We start from the raw sequence: 20352 nt of genomic DNA on the forward strand, positions 1-20352 counted from the left end.
TTTAGGTCTCGGGTTGGTATAAATATGATGTAAGATATCTTTGTAGATCATGAGAAAATGGGATTATGGTTATCTATGTGTGAATAATGTTGTAATCAAATGCGAAGGTTTTAGTCAATCATAGGTGATTGAATTGGGTTTGTGTAAGAGGTTTAAGGCCTCCGGTATTGAGCTTAACTAAAACTATACTTAGGCATAGGAGATGCTATTCTTGCAGTTCAATCTTCATTCAAGATTTTAGTCTGATGTTTTCTGTAGTCAGTGAGACTCCTTTTGTGTTGAGAAGTGTGCTATAGGTTATTGGCCTTCCTGCATGTGCAGGCACCTCATATTGTAATCACATACTTACTGTAGAAGTATTATCTGACTGTGGGTAGGCTTCCCATCGTGGTTTTTCCCTTTACCGGGTTTTCCATGTACAAATCTTGGTGTCATGTGTTCTTGATGAATGCCAACTATTCTATGATTTATGTTTATGTTTAATTGCTATATCAGTTATTCCAGTATTTGGTTTATGCATTCTAGTATTTGGTTTATGCATTTTAGTATTTGGTTTATGTGTTCCAATATTAAGGATTTGAATGCTTAAAGTTCTATAATCTGGTGACAACTGATTCACCCTCCCTCTCAGTTGTCCTCTAGTTATCTGAGCTATCTAACAATTGGTATCAGAGCTTGGTCCTCTTTGCAGAAGCTTAACTGCATGAGGAAGATCCTATGGCATCTAATAGTTCAAGTTCATCAAGTTTATCTACTGCTATTTTTTAGAGAGAAATTCCTAGGCTTGATGGAACAAATTACAGGGTATGGAAGATTCAGATGGAGACTCATCTGAGATGTCTTGGAAAAGAAATTTGGGAGATCACTGAGAAAGGTGTAACCTCATTTAATCTGGCATCTTGAAATCCTCCTTTTATAGGTCTGGATAAGGAGCTTGAGAATGATTTTAGAGCTAGATAAGCCCTTTTGTGTGCACTCTCTGATCAACAAATAATGGGACTAATTGATAAATCAACTGCGAAGACTATATGGGATAAATTGGAGACTCTGAATGAAGGTGACCCTACTGTTAAAATTGTTAAACTTGATGGTTACCGGGAAAGGTATGAGAACTTGAAGGTGGAAGAAGATGAAAGGATTACTACTTTTATGGAGAGAGTTAATGAGATTGTTCTGGGAATTCAATGTTGTGGTGGATCTCTAAGCGAAGATGAAATAGTTTCTAAAATACTGAGAGCTTTTCTACCAACTTATAAGATGAAGGCTACTGCAATTAATGAACTGATAACTATGACAAACACATCTGTCAATAGGGATACCTTGGTTGGGAAGTTATCTTCTTTTGAGCTTGAGGAATTTGGACCTTCTGAAGTTGTAAAATCTGAACCTGCTTTTCATGCATCTACATCATCTACCGACAAGAATGATTGGAAAGCTTTATATGCAAAGAAACTAGAGGATATGAAGAAAGAAGATGAATATTTTGAGCAACTTGAAGCCTCATTTTCTAGAAGAGTACCTAAAGGACCGACAAGAAGTAAGTATGAAGGAAAATCACCTTTTAAATGCTTTGCATGTAATAAGATAGGTCATTTTGCATCTAGATGTCCTGTAAGGAATTCAAGATTTGAAGAAAGAGCTAGAAGATCTTTTAGGCCTAACCATGATTATTAGAACAAGCATAAGTAAAGGAGGAACAAAGACAAATCATGCTACTTTGTTGATGAGGAAGGTGTGACTGATTCTGATGATGAACCGACATAAGATTCAGCTAGTGGATCCGACAATGAAAAGGAACAGGTATTTTTGGCTATCAAGGAAACTGATCCAATAACTGAAGTGAAGCCCCTTGCTGCTAAAATTGAAGACAAGGATGAATGGGTGATTGATAGTGGATGTTCACATCATATGACTGGAGACAAAATGAAATTCTTATCTATGCAAGAATTTGATGGTGGTTTGGTTATATTTGGAGACGACAAATCATGTATGATGAAGGGAAGAGGAACAATATCATTGGATGGTTAGCATAAAACTAATAATGTATATTATGTTGAAGGTTTAAGGCATAATCTTTTGAGTGTAGGATAGTTGGTGGATAAGGGATTTCAGTTACAATTCAAGGATGAAAAATAGAAGATTACCAATAGATCTATATTGGAGATTGCAACTGGTACACTGAATAAAGGTAATATCTTTCATTTGAACTCCAGTGAGAAGACATTTTTGATTGCACAAATTGATGAGAGTTGGCTATGGCATAAGAGGTTGTGTCATGTGAATTTTGATTGCATTGTGAAGATCAGTTCTACTAAGGTAGTTAGAGATATACCTAAGATTGTAAAACCCTATAATTCGATATGTAAGGAATGTAAAATGGGAAAGCAAGTTAGAACTACTACTAAGAGTATACAAGACAAATCTAATGATTTTTTTGATCTTATTCATATTGATTTGTGTGGTCCTGCTAGAATCAAAAGTTTTTTAGGGTGATAGATATTTCATGCTAGTCATTGATGACTATTCAAGAATGATGTAGGTTACAGGATTGAAGATTAAATGGTTAAGATCAGATCAGGGTGGAAAATTCACATCCGTTGAATTTAACAACTATTGTGAGAAGAATGGGATAAGGAGACAATTGTATGCACCCCATAAACCTCAACAAAATGGATCTGTGGAAAGGAAGAACATAACTATCTTGGATACAGCTAGAACTATGATGATGGAAGCTAATTTACCTCATGTATACTGGAAAGAAGTTGTAAGCACGATGATATACACATTCAACAAAGTTCATATCAAAGGAGACACTGGTAAGACACCTTATGAGTTATGGTTTGGTCATACACCGATAATCAAGTATTTCAGAATCTTTGGTACAAATTCTATATCAAAAGAGATGATTCCATTGGAAAGTTTATTTCTAGATGTGGTGAAGGAATATTTCTTGTTTATTCTAATGAAAGAAAAGCATATAGATGTTATAAAAAAAGATTGCAGAGAATTGTGGAGAGAACAAATGTCAAGGTGGATGAACAGAATAGAAATCAAATCATAACTTATGAGAGAGAACCGATAGTGGAATTGATCATAACTAAATCGATAGCACGTGCTTTGGAACAAAATGTTGAACTAGTTACTCTGGCAGTATCAAAAAATTCAATAGTAACTGAAGATTAGGGTAGAGGAACAAAAAATTAGAAGACTCGTAGTTATGTAAGGTTGAATCATTCAGAAGATCAGACCATTGGAGACAAAAACAAAGGAGTGATGAAAAGAAGAAGGTTGGTAGCTAATGAGGTATATTTAATTTCTCAAGTCGAACTGACATTAGTAATTAAAGCTTGTAAAGATTAATGTTGGATGAAATCTATGGAAGAAGAATTAGATCAGATAGAAAAGAAGAACACATGGACTTTAGTTCCCCGACCTAAAAATAAGAATGTTATTGAAACTAAATGGGTTGTTTTGAATAAATTGAATGAAGATGGACAAGTTGTGAGGAATAAAGATAGATTGGTTTGTAAAGAATATTCTCAGAAGGAAGGAATTGATTATGATGAAACCTTTGTACTGATAGCTAGGATTGAAGCTATGAGATTATTTCTTGCTTATGTTGCACATAAGAACTACAAGGTTTATCAGATGGATGTTAAGTGTGCATTTCTAAAGGGAGATCTTCAAGAGGAAGTTTATATTGAGCAACCTGATGGATTTTCACTTTTAGATGACAAAAACATGGTTTGCAGGTTAAAGAAATCTTTATATGGATTGAAACAAGCCCCTAGAGCTTGGTATGTAAGACTGGATAAATATCTTTTGAAGCTTGGTTTCACTAAAGGTAATGCTGATAGTAATATATATTATAAGATCACTGATGATGACATATTGATTATTGAAGTCTTTGTTGATGATATCATTTTTGGAGGTGAAGATAAGTGTATGGAATTCTCTAACAATATGAAGATTGAATTTGACATGTCTATGATTGGGAAGATGAGATTTTTCTTAGGTTTGTAGATTACTCAAACTGATAAAGGTATTTTCATTTGTCAAACTAAGTATGCTAGAGAGTTTTTGAAGAAATTTGGCTTGGAAAATTCTAAACCGATTGGTACTCAGATGGTTAGTAGTGAGAAATTGACAAAGAATGATGCATATGCACTGGTAAATCCTACAAGGTACAAGTCTATTATTGGAGATTTGTTATATCTAACTCAGAATAGACTGGATATAATGAATACAATTTTTTATTGTATCAAGATATCAGAGTGATCCTCGAGAGAATCATGAGAGTGCAGTGAAAAGGATTTTAAGGTATTTGCAGGGAATAATTGAATATGGTTTATGGTATCCTAAAAATGATGACTTTAAATTATATGCATATACAGATGCAGATTGGGTTGGAGATGTTGATGACCGTAAGAGTACATCACATGGAGCTTTCTTTCTTGGAAAGAAACTTGTTTCATGGATCAACAAGAAGTAGTCATGTACCTCTTTATCTACTGCTGAAGTTGAGTATGTTGTTGCTGCTACTAACTATACACAAGTTCTATGGATGAAGCAAATGTTGAAGGATATAAAGGTGGATTGTAATGAACCGATAGTTATTCACCGTGATAACTTTGCTGCTATTGATATATCAAAAAATCCTGTATTTCATTCTAAGACAAAGCGCATATCTATCAAGTATAACTTTTTGAAGGAGAAGGTGGAAGATAATGAAGTCAGACTAGTTTATGTGAACACTAAAGAGCAGATTGTATACATCTTCACTAAACCTTTTCCTAAGGAATCATTTGAGTACTTTGGAGACAAATTGGGTGTTTCTGCCCCTCTGGTAGAGACTTGAGTGATTCTTCTTAGCATTAGTATGGTATGCATTTATAGAGATACTATTCATTCCTGGTTGATGTGTTGGTTCTACTACTTAGGGGGAGTAGTCAACTGTGTGATTCAGAGGATTTATGATTTTTCTTTGATATTTATGCCAGATCTTTGGCATTGATGTCAAAGGGGGAGAGATATATGTGAAAAGAAGATCTTAACAAAATATTAGTCAAGGAGAGAGATCATAGCTTAACAGAGATATATTCATTAAGGGAGGTTGGTTCAGAGCTTCATTTCTATATCATTTTGTGGAAGATTGTTGGCTGTCTTCCATAGGGGGAGACTTGTTTGGCATTTATTGGCACTTGGATGTTTTTCACATCTAGTGTTTCCATCAATGCCAAAGGGGGAGATTGTTGGCAATTTGGAGGAATTGATTATGTGTTGCATTGATGTTTTGTCATTGATGGCAACACCGATAGTTTTGGTTGTTTATTGGTTTCTGGTTGGTTCCAGTAGAGTGGTTGGATTATGATATTGATCTGGTATGCTCCCGTATGCTTTGGTTTATGGAATTGGTTTGGATTTGTCATTCATGCTATTTAGATGCATATCATGATTAGTTGGTTTGGGACTTGATGAATTAGGAGCTATCATTTGTTCTAGTAAGCCTTTTGGTCACTGATAAGGGTTTTACCAGCAATGCTTTGTTGAAGATATTTTGTTGCACTTGATAAGTGGTGTTGGTGCGCATTCTAGATGGCTTTCAAGATGCTTTTGGTATCTTGTTTGTGTTCCTGTTGATCGGTGGTGTTGGATTCGGTTAATGGCGACCTATTTTGGGTCTGGTATTATCTAGGTTATGGACCGGTTTATGTAACATGTTGGTGGATGATCCTAATGTATTACCGGTGGGATTTAATGATTGGTTTACATTTTTTCAGTCTAAGATGACTTGGTTAATCTTTGGATTGTGGGTTTATGTTATGTATTTATTATATTATCTTTTAGGTGGCTGAACTAATTGTTTAGGTCCTAGGTTGGTATAAATATGATGTAAGATCTCTTTTTAGATCATGGGAAAATGAGATCATGGTTATCTGTATGTGAATAATGTTGTAATCATATGCAGAGGTTTTTGTCGATCATAGTTGATCTAATTGGGTTTGTGTAAGATGTTTAAGGACTCCAATATTGAGCTTAACCGAAACTGTACTCAGGCATAGGAGATACTATTCTTGTAGTTCAATCTTCACCCGAATTGTAGTATGATATTTTCTGTAGTCACTAAGGCTCCTTTTGTGGTGAGTGGTGTGCTCTATGTTGTTGGCCTTCCTACATGTGCAGGCCCCACATATTGTAATCACATACTTACTGTATAAGTATTATCTAACTGTGGGTATGCTTCCCACCATGGTTTTTCCCTTTATCGGGTTTTCCACATACAAATATTGGTGTCATGTGTTCTGGATGGATGGTAACTATTTTGTGATTTATGTTTATGTTTAATTGCTATATCATTTACTCTGGTATTTGGTTTATGCATTCTAGTATTGGGTTTATGTGTTTTGGTAATAAGAATTTGAATGCTTAAATTTCTATAATCCGGTGACAACTGATTCACCCCCCTTTTCAGTTGTCCTTTGGTTATGTGAGCCATCCAAAAAGAAAGAGGTGGGTAATGAGATAGGGAGGGTGAGGTATAGAGGTAAATATGGAGAGAGGCAAAGACATAGGGATGGGGAGAGAGAGAGGGTGGGGTGGAGAGGTAGTGATGGAGAGAATGGAGAGAAACAATAAGAGAGGGAGAGGGAAGAGAGATGGAAGGAGGAAGAGATAGAGATGGGGGTAAGGAGGGAAGGTGAGGTAGAGAGAGAGAGAGGGGGGGAGAAACCTAGAGAGGGGAGAGAGAGGTGAGAGAGATCTGTCTAGTGTTTGGGGAAGATAAAGAGGTGAGGGTAGATAAAGAAGAGAGAGAGTTTGTAAAGGGAGATGGGTAAGGGGTGATGGAGAGAGAGCTGGAGAGGTGGGGAGAGAACTAGAGTGGGGACAAATAGAGAGGTGAGATACCTAGAGAATGAGAGAGAGGTGAGAGACCTAGATGAGGAGAGAGAGTGGTGAGATAGATGTAGGGGGATAGAGAGAGGTGGGTAATGAGAAAATGATGGATATGTAGAGAAGTTTAGGAAGAGAGAAACCTAGAGAGGGGAGAGAGAGAGGGTGGGAAGGAGAGGTGATGACCTTGATAATGGAGAGAGAGGATAAGAGGAGAGATAATAAGAGAGTGGATGAGGTAGAGTCAAAGAAGTAGAGAGGGGTAAGAGACCTAGGGGAAATATTGAGGTGAGAGAGAAAAAGAGGGAGAGATAGGTGGGTAATGAGATATAGAGGGAGAGGTAGAAAGGTAGAGATGGAGGGACCTAGGGATGGGGAGAAAGAGAGAGAGGGTGGAGGGAGAGGTAGTTATAGAGATAATGGAGAGAGAGGGGAGAGAAACAATAAGAGACATAGAGATTAAGAGATAGGGAGGAAGGGATAGAGATGGGGGTAGGGAGGGAAGGTGAGGTATAGAGTGAGAGAGGGCAAGAGAGACCTAAGGAAATAGAGGTCAGTTGGAAGTGAGGGAGAGGTGCATAAAGAGAGAGGAGATATATAGTAGAGAGAGAAGAGTAAGAGAGAGGTAAAGAGGTAGTGCTAAATCTTAGGGGAGAGAGGAGAGAGTGAGATAGAGAGAGGTAGAAAGGGGACAAAGGAAGAGTGATAGAGAGAGATCTATAGGTCTAGATTTTGGGGGAGATAAAGAGAGCATTGATTGGTTTGAAATTTTACCCAAAGTTATAGATTGGCTAAATAAGCATGTCAGTAAATTATCATTTCAAGATCATGTCTAGATTTTAAGATATTAAGATATTTATTTTTGAAAGTTTTATTTGAAAAATTTCAATTCAATTTTAAGGCCTCAGAGGCCTTTTTTTGGCCCAAAAGTGGTCATAATAGTCATAGAGGTTTAGCACTTGAAAGAGTCTGTTAATTGATCTCCTGGATCAGAAGTTATGACCTCTGAAAGTTGGGTTTTTTAAAATGAGAAATATAAAAATATGTTGGACACATAAATGAGCTGTAAAAGAGACTTATACATGTTGGTGTGTGTTTTGACACATTAGAGGGTATCTTATATTTAAGATAATTTGGGTACCACTTTTTGGGTGGTTTTAGCTCATGGTTTATAATATCATTTGCCATTTTTGTGTACTGTATCTATTATATATTTCATGCATGAGATGGAGGTTGGGTATAAGGATTTTATAGCTATTGAGTTACCTTTGGATTTTTGGTTGGTGATACTCTTGTGAGAAGCTTTCTCTGTAAGTATATTGTATTATGTTGTTGATTTTTTGAATATTGGGTGACTTTTGGATTGTGGGGATTTTCTCCTAAAATAATTTTCCCCACATAAATCACTATGTTTTGACCTATGCATGCTATTTCTGTTTCTTTTTGTTAAGTTTTTGTAATAGTCATAAAGAACTAATTTTTCTCTATAACCCTTCTCTCGAGGATAATGTAGGAAGTTCTTTTACTACCTTAACTTTCTCACGGTCATGGCTTGTTACCTACTTAATACATCCCATAGATATTTTTTGAGAAGAAACCAATGGAGGTGTGGCTGGACAAAAATATTTCATTGAGAAATATTTGAGTCTTTGGTTGCAAGATTTATGTATAGGTGCCTAGAGATAAGTGATTTAAGTAGAAGAACAAGGTTATGAAATGTTGGAAACTTGTGTAATGTTGTCATTGATGTCAAACTTCTTGGTATTGTCTTTGATGTTGTTTAGTTTTGTGGATGTTGAAGTTGGTCTAGAAATGAGTGTTTGGATGTTGTTATGTGGCCTGGTGGTGACGTGGAGTAAGTATGTGTTTCCAGAAGGCTAGTGTAGTGGAAGTTCCAATATGGAAGAAACAATATTTAAATGTCTTCATTGAAGATCTCTTTGCATTCCTCTAGTTCTTGATGTTAATGGCCCATAGTTTTGGATATAATGTCTATGTTTTGTCGATGTTACACTATCATGTTTTCAAGTTCCCAATTTCTCAAATGATGTAGTTGGTTGTGGCGGCTTGATGATAGTGAGGTTGTCTATTAGGACTAGTCCAAATAATGATTTGGATTGCCTCATTACGGCAATTCAAGTGTTTCAACTTGGAAAACATGTTTATATGGTTCGTGCAGTGTTCCAGTTCAAATTTTGAGTGTTGGTTTGATCGACAAGTGAAGCTATGTTGTTTTGTGTTTTGTGTTATCAGTTGTATTAGTCTCTAGCAGACTCAGTTGGTGTATCTTATTTGGATCATACTTTTTGGTCCTCATATGCACTGGAGGTTGAGTTAAAATGTTGATATGGGTCTCACCATGGTGTATGTAGATCCACTTTGAGTATTGTACATTAGGTGATGCATTTGGGTTGTTTGCTTAATGTGTTTCATTATTGTTCTAAATGTTTACAATTGATGCCATCTGTAGAGACCTAAAATTGTCATGTCTAATTAAATAAATATCTTTATTTATTTAATTACTTTAGCCTAATTCTTCTATTAATTAAATAAATCTTTATTTATTTAATTAATTCATTTATCCTCTTCTAGCCTTATTTCTCATTTAAATAAATACCTTTATTTATTTAAATTACCCTTTTCCTAAATTAAATAAATATCTTATTTATTTAATTGATCCCACTTCTATTAATTAAATAAATCTTTATTTATTTAATTAATTCATTAACCTTTTCCACCCATGACACATGTCATTCATCTCTTAATTCATACACTACCTACCCCTTTCATTATTTTATTATTTTCTTTACCTACCCTCTAATCATAGCCAACCTCTTTTACACCTCTCAATCTTATCCCTCCATTTTCTTATAGTATCTTCTATATAAGGAGATGCTTCCTTCATTATCAGACCCCCGACTACTTGATCAATTGACTACACTACACTTTGCAACTTCATATGTGATCCTACTTACAACCACATTCTATTCTTTGTTGAGCTCTTGTGCACATAAAATCTGAGAGCAAATACATCAAGCAAGATCAATGGAGATAGGAGGAATGGAGATCCAAACCCTATTGGACATGTGATGGTATAATCTTTGTGATTTCATTTGATTTGCATTGTCTTAGGTAATCTTCATATGTTATGGTGGATCTTTGTTGTTGTTAGGCTAGGGTTTTGTGGTTGAATCCATTTAGTCTTTCAATATTGTTATTATTGTTGTATCCATTTTCACCTTATACATTTTGGCACACCCGGTGGGACTCTTGTCCCTTTTGCATTTAACATCCTTGTTGCAGATTTTGTGTCTTGAAGTTGCAGATTTGACATTTTCGACAACATTTTGATATTTTCGCATCTGTTTACTTTCAGATGGCATTTTTGGTTTTCTGTCGCTTCTGTGCACCTCTGGACCGTGTTTGTGATTTTCTGCCACATCTGGAATTGCATCTATGTCTGCGACACTGTTTCATCTTTTTTTTTTTTGTAGATTCCAAAAATCGCGTCTGTGATCTCTAGTCGCGTCTGTGGGGTTTGTAGGCGCGTCTGTGTTTCGAAGCCGCATCTGCGTTATGGAGCCACATCTATGTCCCAAAGTGGTGTCTGCGTATTGTACCTGCATCTGTGCCTACTGATTTCATTTTTAGGGGTTTTTCATTGATTCAATTTTTAATCATTCGATTTTTCAGATCTAGTTTATTTTGAGCTAACATCTTCAGATCTAGCTAACGAAATTGGTGTAGCTTGTCTTGAAAGCAAAATCATTTGGTTGAAGGCCTCTATTTTCACAAAGTCTTTTGGATTTAAAATTTACCTAACTTGTGTGCTTGTAGGAAGGAGTGATCATTTGAAACAATCCAAACTACTAATAGATCTTTGTTGCAAGACCTTGGCAAGGGTTTTTGATTTTTATTGTGTGCCTTGTTTTCATAGACTAGAAAACACTTCAATTGGTGCTTTAAAATTGAATCATTGTCTTTTGTGTCTTGAGCAATAGGCTCTTTTTGTTTAATCTTTAGAGGGCCTGTCTTCCCGTGTGGTCATTAGGACTACTAGTGAGAAGAGAACGACCCAAGTGGTAGTGAGGAAAACCCACCTCTTCCGAACCACTATAAACAACTATATTCATGGTGAAAACTATGGATAACATGTGCTGATTAGTTCATACCAACACTATGTCTCCCCATAAACCCATTTGATCAAATTTATTTGATCAGTTGTAGGGCGTAACCCCTACCGGCTGGGAGCCTTCTGTATTTACAAAGCTGAAAGTGCCGCATGTATGGCCACACGAGTGGATGCCCTTACTAGCACCTTTTTGTTTTAGAAGCCCAAATCCTTCTAGTTGTTGAGGCAGGAGGTCGGACCTCTGGTACCGGCCCATACACATATGGTTATACAAAGTTCGCCACAAGGAGTTTTTATGAGGACTGATGCTTGGCTTCCTTGAGAAGTGAGTGCCGAGGGTGGAGCCAGTGGGGTCAAGCATCTAAGTATCCGCTCTGAATAACATAGCCTCGAGGGTAAAACTCCATGTGGGATCAACAACTATTGTCTTGGCCAGCCATAAGAATTGTGCTTGACTTATTTTAAACATTCATACATTCAAGACCAAACATCAAAACATTGTGTCTTTTGTGTCTTCAAGTGTATGCAAAACAATTTTACATCAAACAAGACGCTTTCATTGAGTCATATTTTTGAGTCTAGATAGTTGCAAACATTGAGTCCTCATCAACACTGTGTCCTCTTGTCACGAAAAATAGTCAAACATTCAGATTTGGTCACAACAAAGCAACTTCACAGATTGAAAAAAAAATTGCACAAATTTTGCAGAAACACGTCTGTGTCTGATATAATAGCGTCTATGTCGTATAACTACGTCTGTGAAGGGCAGAAACGCATCTGTGTTCTCAGAATCAACATTGCATTTTCAAAATCTCAGACTCGCGTCTGTGTTAAACAAAACCATGTCTGTGTCAGGAAATTGCGTCTGTGCAGTATACAGGTGTGTCTGCGTTCAGAATTGAAAAACGTTTATAGTCCAACAAACAAACACAGTCAGTTACAGAATTCTTGAGCTTCCTAGTTTATTTCTCCAGGTTTTCATCTAGCATTCAACCTGTCTTTGGGTCTCACATAGTCCATCATTGCTTTACACCTTACATTACATTCACATTTGTCTAAACTTGAGTCAAAAGGTCACTTGCTTGTCCTCATCATACTTTGTCAACACACTACATACAACAACATTTTGCTAAGTGGTCCCTCATCAAAGTCTATCACCTTTGGGTCTCATTTGGTCTTACTTACAGTCAAGGTCAACTTACCTCATCAAGAAAAACTATCATCTCTTTGGAAGTCACACCTACTCTACTACATACATACTTGGTCTTACACTTTGGACATTGCAAGTACACCTCAGATTCATTTACATTCCATCCAACTCTTTGTCTTTCATACTCTTTCCATTTTCATCTAGTCTCACACATCTTGGTCAATACCTATTTCATGGTTGAAACCCATTCCGAAAAATATAGGAGAGAAACTAAAGAGGCTCAAGAGTCCGCAAACATGAGTTCCTATGAGTATGACAATGATATCTTTTTCAATTCTGATCATACTACATTACCTGACATGGATGCTTATAGAAACATGCCAAATGTTGAGAACATGGACACTACAAACAACAATGATACACACAATGACAATATGGACAACTATTATGTACATTTAGTAGAAGTGGAAGACACCATTATGAATCCTCATTTCAATCGATTGGTTGAGGAAATAATGAGGAGAGATAGACAATATTTTCTACAAGTGATGGCACAAAGTGGAACCAAGGTCCCTCATGATTTTGACATGTCTCAAATAATGGAAAATCGACCTTTGCAACAACCTCACTCCAACATGGATCAAAGGAGGCCTAATAGTGGAGGCAATAGAGGACCACATATGGTGCCTGAATCACCATCATCTTTGTTTCAAAAACCAGAGGTCCCTTATGGTCAAGCATATGATACTCACCTTTGCAGACCATTATGGAAGTCTTCACAGAGAAATATGCTCAACCACATACCAATGCTAAGGATCAACCACCAAAGAAATTGGATATTCAAAGGCATGCTCAAAATTTGGACACAAGGAAACCCCATGTCAAATTTGGGGGCAACACACTAGAAAAAACTCATGACATGCATGTAGAGTATGGTATACATGGACAAAATAGATATTTCATTCCTCAAGATGAATCTATACCAAGTGGTCCATATACGCAACATCATTATAGACCTCCTCATATGAACATGTGTATGATCAATATCATCCATATATGCAACATGCTCCTCCTCCAATTAGTGCCTCAAGCATGGGATATGGTCCAAGGAGTCGATCTCCACCTAAGAACAATTTGGAGCAACAAATTAGGGACTTACAAAAGAAAATGGAGGACATAAATACACCAAAGCCAACATACACAATGAGAGACATATGTCCTTATACATTTGACAAGAGCATTCCAATGCCTCCTTTTCCTACACACTTTGTGATGCCTAAGTTTGATAAGTATAGAGGCAAAGGGGATCCTAAGGCACACATAAGATAGTTTTTCACAGCCTGCATTGAGGTAGCAGCAGAAGAGACATATTTGATGAGATTATTCCCACAAAGCTTAGGAGATCAAGCTATGGAATGGTTCTCCCAACTTCCACTTGGAATTAAGTCATGGGGTGACTTAGCTGAGGCATTTATCCAACATTTCTCATACAACATAGAGACAGACATATCAGTCACTACTTTGTGCAACACCAAGTAAAAAGATGGAGAGTCTTTTTCATCATTTTTACAAAGATGGAGAAATCTAGCTAGCAGATGCTCTTGTGAAATTCCACAAAAAAAAATGGTAGAGATGTTCACCCAAAATGTTAACAAGGACATTGGTTATGACCTAAGAAAATCTTGTTTGTCCACCTTCAAGGACGTCATTGAAAAAGGCTTCAACAGAAGAGGTTCTAATTGAACAAGGAGTCATTAAGATATTCAAGGAAAACAAAGATGACTTTAAAGGAAAAGATAAGCCAAGATTTTGGAACAAAAATAAGAACACAGTCAATGATGGTGTTGTTGATGCCAATACAGTGCGACCCAAAATCATTTTTTTGGGATCAAGCTCTACAAACAATGAAGTGAATACTCAAACAACTTCTAGATCACGAAGGAAGTACACCCCATTGGGAGAGCCACTTGAATCAGTCTTCAAGAAGCTAGTGGCAAACAAAGTAATCAAAATTCTAGATTTTTCTCCATATGAGCCAAAGGTCAAACCAAATTGGTGGAATGATGATGAATATTGTGAATTTCATAAGAGCAAGGGTCATAAGACAAGAAATTGTCATCGACTGAAGAACATCATACAAGATCTCATTTATAGAGGTGACATTGAGATTACACATAATGCATCATTACACATTGAATCCTTCGTAAGTCAGCCACATAATGCATCATTACACATTGAATCCTTCATACACAAACATTGAATAAAATGAGTCCTGATAGATGGAGGAGCAGGTCTAAACATTTGTACATTGAGCACTATTAAACAATTGCGATATTCTGATAAAGCTGTGAATGCTACAAACAAAATTATCATCAAGGCATATGATGATGAAGAGCGATCATCCAAAGGAATAGTCACCTTACCTCTCAGAGTTGGGCCAGTTACAAAGGATGTGGCTTGTCAAGTCCTAGACCTAGATCTCACATACAACATATTGCTAGGATGTCCTTGGATTCATGAAATGAGGGTAGTCCCATCTATATATCACCAATGCATTAAGTTTCCTCACAATGGAGTTGAGATAACAGTTAATGGTGATCCCAATTTGTTCATATACTGTAATAACTTGAGACCAAAAACTGAGACCATCATTCCCAGTAATTGTGAAGTTGTTCCTTCTTCTGCATACATTGATCCTGAGTCATTAAAAACTTCGACATCAAAACAAGGTGAGCTTAAAGGAAAATTTCAGGACAAGGGCATGGGTGAATACACTTTGAATCAGACCATGTACTTACAACAAGTCATGAATTCACCAAAAGAATATGGAAGACCACATCCTAATAAACAGGTATCTATCATTGTACTCAAATGGGAGCCTACTATCTTTCAAAGATGGGGTGAACTGGAAGAGGAAGACTTATACAAAATTCTTTACAAAGACCTTGAAAATGATACACAAGATCACATCAGTATACCATGTGAGAAATATGGCAAAGGTTTCAAGATCCTACAAAAATTTGGGTATGATGGCAAAAGCCCTCTTGGGTTAAGAAAGGAAGGCATCATTGAACCTTTACAACCTTGAATTGACATTCAAAAAGGAACGCTCAAAGGGACTTGGTTTCGTGACTTCCAAGGTCCACACACAAAGGACAGAAGAAGCATTACAAATCAAAGCTGCCAAAATTCAACAAGAGAATCAGTATTCCACAGACTCCAATGAATGGGAATGGGGTTCAGACAAATCCTCCAGTGACTACAAGCTCACCGAGACATTCAGAGAACCAGATGAACCCACAGAAGAAGAGGAATTTTATGAAAAATTCAAAGTTGGTCAAGAAACAACCCCTGAGGATTCCAAATAGTCCTTGTCTCTAGGTCCTAGGTTGAAATCACATAGAATGAGAACACCTGTCTCAGAATGCGCTACTAGTGATGATAATTTGGATTCATTCATGATCGAGACTGATGAGGAGAGTGCCAACGATGACCTCGATAACTACCTCAACATACCTGAATATAACTGCATCTTCACTCTTAGCCCTGCTAACTTCAAAGACATAAAAGGCCTCCCCCTTGTCCACCACCAACTTATTGACTGAGATCATGAAAGACCTGCACAGTTTGACACATTCCAAAATGATGAAGCTTTTATTGACTATCTTGGCATACGAGATGATCTTCCCCTTGGGGACCATAAAGCGGGATACACTATAGAACTCAATAGCGTGGCATATTTCGGTGAGGGTGTCGGGCCTTCTAGTCGCAAAAATATAAAAATAAAAACAAACCAAGGGTCTTATGGCAAAAACCACATAGTGGCACTGTCTAACCCCAAAAAAGTAAAAAGAAAGGACGTATCTGAGGGCGAAAACCTCTCTAAGGAACCCGAAGATGGAAGGCTAGACATTCTCCCAGCATCATATGAGGAAAAGTCATCCATGTTGGTAGAGGAGACTATCAAAACAAACATTGGTACAGAAGAGGTTCCACACAACATATTCCTGGCTCAATCTTTGACGGAGTCAGAAAGGTCAAAATTCATAAGTTTCTTCAAAGAATGACAAATCAACTTTGCATGGTCATACGCTGATATGCCTGGATTGGATCCGGATTTGGTAATGCATCATTTGATAGTTAAACCAAGGGTAAAACCAGTGAAATAGAAATTAAGAAAGATGCATCCACAAGTCGCATTATTGGTCAAAGCAGAACTTGAAAAATTATTGGATGTCGGATTCATACGCCCAATTGATTATCCTGAATGGATCTCCAACTTAGTGCCTATCAGTAAACTAGATCGCAACATCAGAATATGTACAGATTTTAGAGACATCAACAAAGCTTGTCCTAAGGATGACTTCCCATTACCAAACATAGATTTGATTGTAGATCTCATAATAGGTCATGAAATGTTATCGTTGATGGATGGATTCTCTGGTTATAATCAAATAAAGATTGCGTCTGAGGATCAACACAAAACATCATTCACTTGTCCTTGGGGAACTTTCTGTTGGAATGTCATGCCCTTTGGGCTAAAAAATGCAGGCGCTACATATCAAAGAGCCATGACTACTATCTTTCATGATCTCATGCACGTAACGGTGGAAGATTATGTTGACGACCTCTTGGGCAAATTAGTAGATAGAGATACACATTTGGACATACTTTCAGTCATTTTTGATCGATTGGAAAAATAAAAAGTAAGATTAAACCCCAAGAAATGTGTCTTTGGAGTAACCTCCGGGAAACTCCTAGGATTCATTGTATCAAAAAGAGGAATCGAAGCCGATCCAACAAAAGTCAAGGCCATCCTAGAGATGCAACCACCAAGAAATATTAGTCAACTTCAATCTTTACAAGGGAGACTCCAGTCCATACGAAGATTCATAGCACAACTTGCAGATAAGTGTAATCCTTTTCAACACTTGCTACATAAAAACATCAAATTCAAATGAGATGATAATTGTCAATAGGCTTTCCGGATACTCAAAGATTATCTTCTGAATCTGCCAGTTTTGATGCCACCAGTTCCAGATCAGCCTTTATTATTATACATATTAGCTACTTCGATAGCACTGGGGGCAATCTTAGCACAACAGGTTGTTGAGGGCAAAGAAAAGGCAGTATACTATATCAATTGCACATTGGTGGGATATGCGCTAAAATACACACCAATTGAGTGTGCTTGTCTTGTTGTAGTCTTTGCTTTGCAGAAATTACGATATTACATGCTAACTCATAAGACTAAGTTGGTTGCAAGGATCGATCCATTGAAATACCTTCTCAATAAAGCAACACTTACTGGGCGACTAGCCAAATGGGTAATGATCCTGAGTGAATTCGACATTGAATATGTGGATAGAAAAGCAATAAAAGGACAAGCTATCACAGATCAGTTAGCAGATGCTCCCATGATAGATGATGTTCCTCTAATTTCAGAATTTTCAGATGAATCTATTTTAACAGTGTCACATGCAAAGCCATGGCAACTATACTTTGACGGCTCATACACACAGCATGGGGCAGGAGCTGGCATCCTCTTCATAACTCCTCAAGGGGATTCTATACCAAAATCATATTGATTATCATTTCCCTACACTAATAATATAGCAGAATATAAGGCATTAACAACTGGATTACAGATTGCAGTTCAGTGGAAGATCCAGGAATTTCATGTTTTTGGGGACTCTCAACTTGTAATCCATCAAGCAACTGATGATTACCAAACAAAAGATAAGAAATTAATGCCTTACAAAAGAATGGTGGATGACCTGAAACAACATTTCACGAAGTTAGACTTTGAGCAGATACCACGAGAGCAGAATCGAGCTGCAGATGCCATGGCTACAATTGCTTCACTAATTGATCTACCTCCGAATGAGACCCGCTATGAGCTCTTGGTGGATAACCTTTTGGTTCCTTCAGATGAAATCACTCCTACTAAGATAATATGTGTCATCAGTCTTGAGTCCCAGTTATATGGTTCCATTTTCACATACGTTCGTGACAATACCCTACCTCCTGATCTATCCAATAACCAATGTCGCACTTTCATTCCCCAATCTTCTCGATACATAATTTTAGCCAATATCCTATACCGTCAAGGTTTAGATGGCACTCTTCTTAGATGTTTAGAAAGCGATGAAGCTCAGATTACATTACATGAAGTACATGAAGGGATATGTGGTCCACATTCTAGTGGTCCTACCTTAGCCAAGAAAATCATCAGGACTGGATATTATTGGCCCAATATGGAAAAAGACTCATATCAGTTTGTTAGGAAATGTAAGCAATGTCAACTTCATGGAGACCTCATTCATGCACCAACGCAAGAACTTCAACCAATTGTGACTCCTTGACCCTTTTGTCAGTGGGGACTCAATCTCATAGGCAAGATTCACTCTCCTTCTTCCAACAGTCATAAATTTATTATCACTACCACAGAGTATTTCACAAAATGGATCGAAGCCATGCCTCTCATGCAAGTCACTGGAAAACAAATTGCTACATTCATTCTTAACTATATCATTTGTCGATACGGTATTCCTATTTCCATTATCACCGATAACGGGTGTCCCTTCAAAAATCAGGATATTTGTGAACTCTGTGACCGCTTCCATATTTCCCATCATTTCTCCACACCATATTACCCCCAAGGTAACGGTCAAGCTCAGGCATCTAATAAAACAATCCTTAAAATCTTAAAAAAGACAGTTGATGACACTGGCCGTAATTGACATATCCAACTTAATCCTGCACTTTGGGCCTACTGCACAAGTGTCTGCACACCTACAAGAGCGACACCCTATTCACTTGTCTACGGCGCTGAAGCCATCTTGCCTATTGAGGTCGAGCTACCCTCTTTACGAGTCTCTTTGCAAAACATTATCAGTGATGAAGACTATAGGGTCTCTCACTTACAAGAACTTGAACTATTGGATGAACGAAGACAAACTGCTTTTAATCATCTCAAGGCTTATCAACAACGAATGAGTCACAGCTACAATCACAAAGTCAAGCCTCACACATTTGAGGTAGGTGATTTGGTTCTTAGAGAAAACCCCAAAAATCAGCAAGATAGAGAGAAGAAGGGCAAGTTCAAACCAAACTGGCTTGGTCCTTACATCATCACAATAGCATATGGATCTGGGGCATATCAGCTCTCAACTACAAAGGGTGAACCTTTGGAGGATCCTATCAACAACATGCATCTTCGTAGGTTTTACACATAGCTCTTCAGAGTATCCCAATGTCAAAAATAGAAAAAAATTCAAAAATACAAAAAAATCATAAACCTAAAAAAATCGTTACTTGGTGAAAACCTGGCAAACAGGCACCTTATGACACCAAAAAAAAAAAATCAAAAAAAGTAAAGAAAAACATTTCGTCGAACGGTGAAAACCACTTCGGTGGCGCCCTGGGAAAGTACCATGGTGAAAAATGGGTCACCAGCGCCATGCGTAGAGACATTGCTCCTCCCTCCTTCAGGATTCACTTTCATCCTTTCACTTTGCACACACTCACAACCTATTCATCCATAATAAACTTACCCATTCCCATCATGGCTTGTTATTGATCTACCCAAGATTGGTTAGCCATTCATAATAATCCATCCCTTTCCATCTATAATAAATCAGATCCTATCTATGGCTAAGGCTAATCCTAAGTCTAGTGATGAGTGTGGAACTAAGAGCATCACACGTTCTGAGGAGTATAGTTTCTTCCAGTTTTCTTCAATCTATTCGTGCATGATCCACAATAAAGCAGCACTTGCATCGCCAATCCAAAATAAAGTTCCATCTTCTCCACAATAAAGTATCAAGTTTCATGGATTCAGTTAGTTTCAGATGAGACACAACAACAACAATGGGCTCCAACAAATCAAATCTTTCAACAGACTCAGACAACATTATGGTTCAGTGCTATCTATCCTTTTTGTGAAAGTAACCATTGTGACCACAAATCAAATAAGACTTATACAAGTGACAAGAGACACTAAACTTGAGGACTACAGTGGATGTTGGTGTCGAGTCTTGGTTTTATTTTGATTTTATCTTTTTGGTGACATGTCTTTTAGCTTTTCCAAGATGTCTCTGACTAGAGATTCTATCTCCAGGATGTCTTTGACTAGAAAGGCGAGGATGAGGTATCATTACCTATTTTTCTTTTGTTG

Source organism: Cryptomeria japonica, chromosome 3 (assembly GCF_030272615.1).
Source record: "Cryptomeria japonica chromosome 3, Sugi_1.0, whole genome shotgun sequence".
NCBI lineage: Eukaryota > Viridiplantae > Streptophyta > Pinopsida > Cupressales > Cupressaceae > Cryptomeria > Cryptomeria japonica.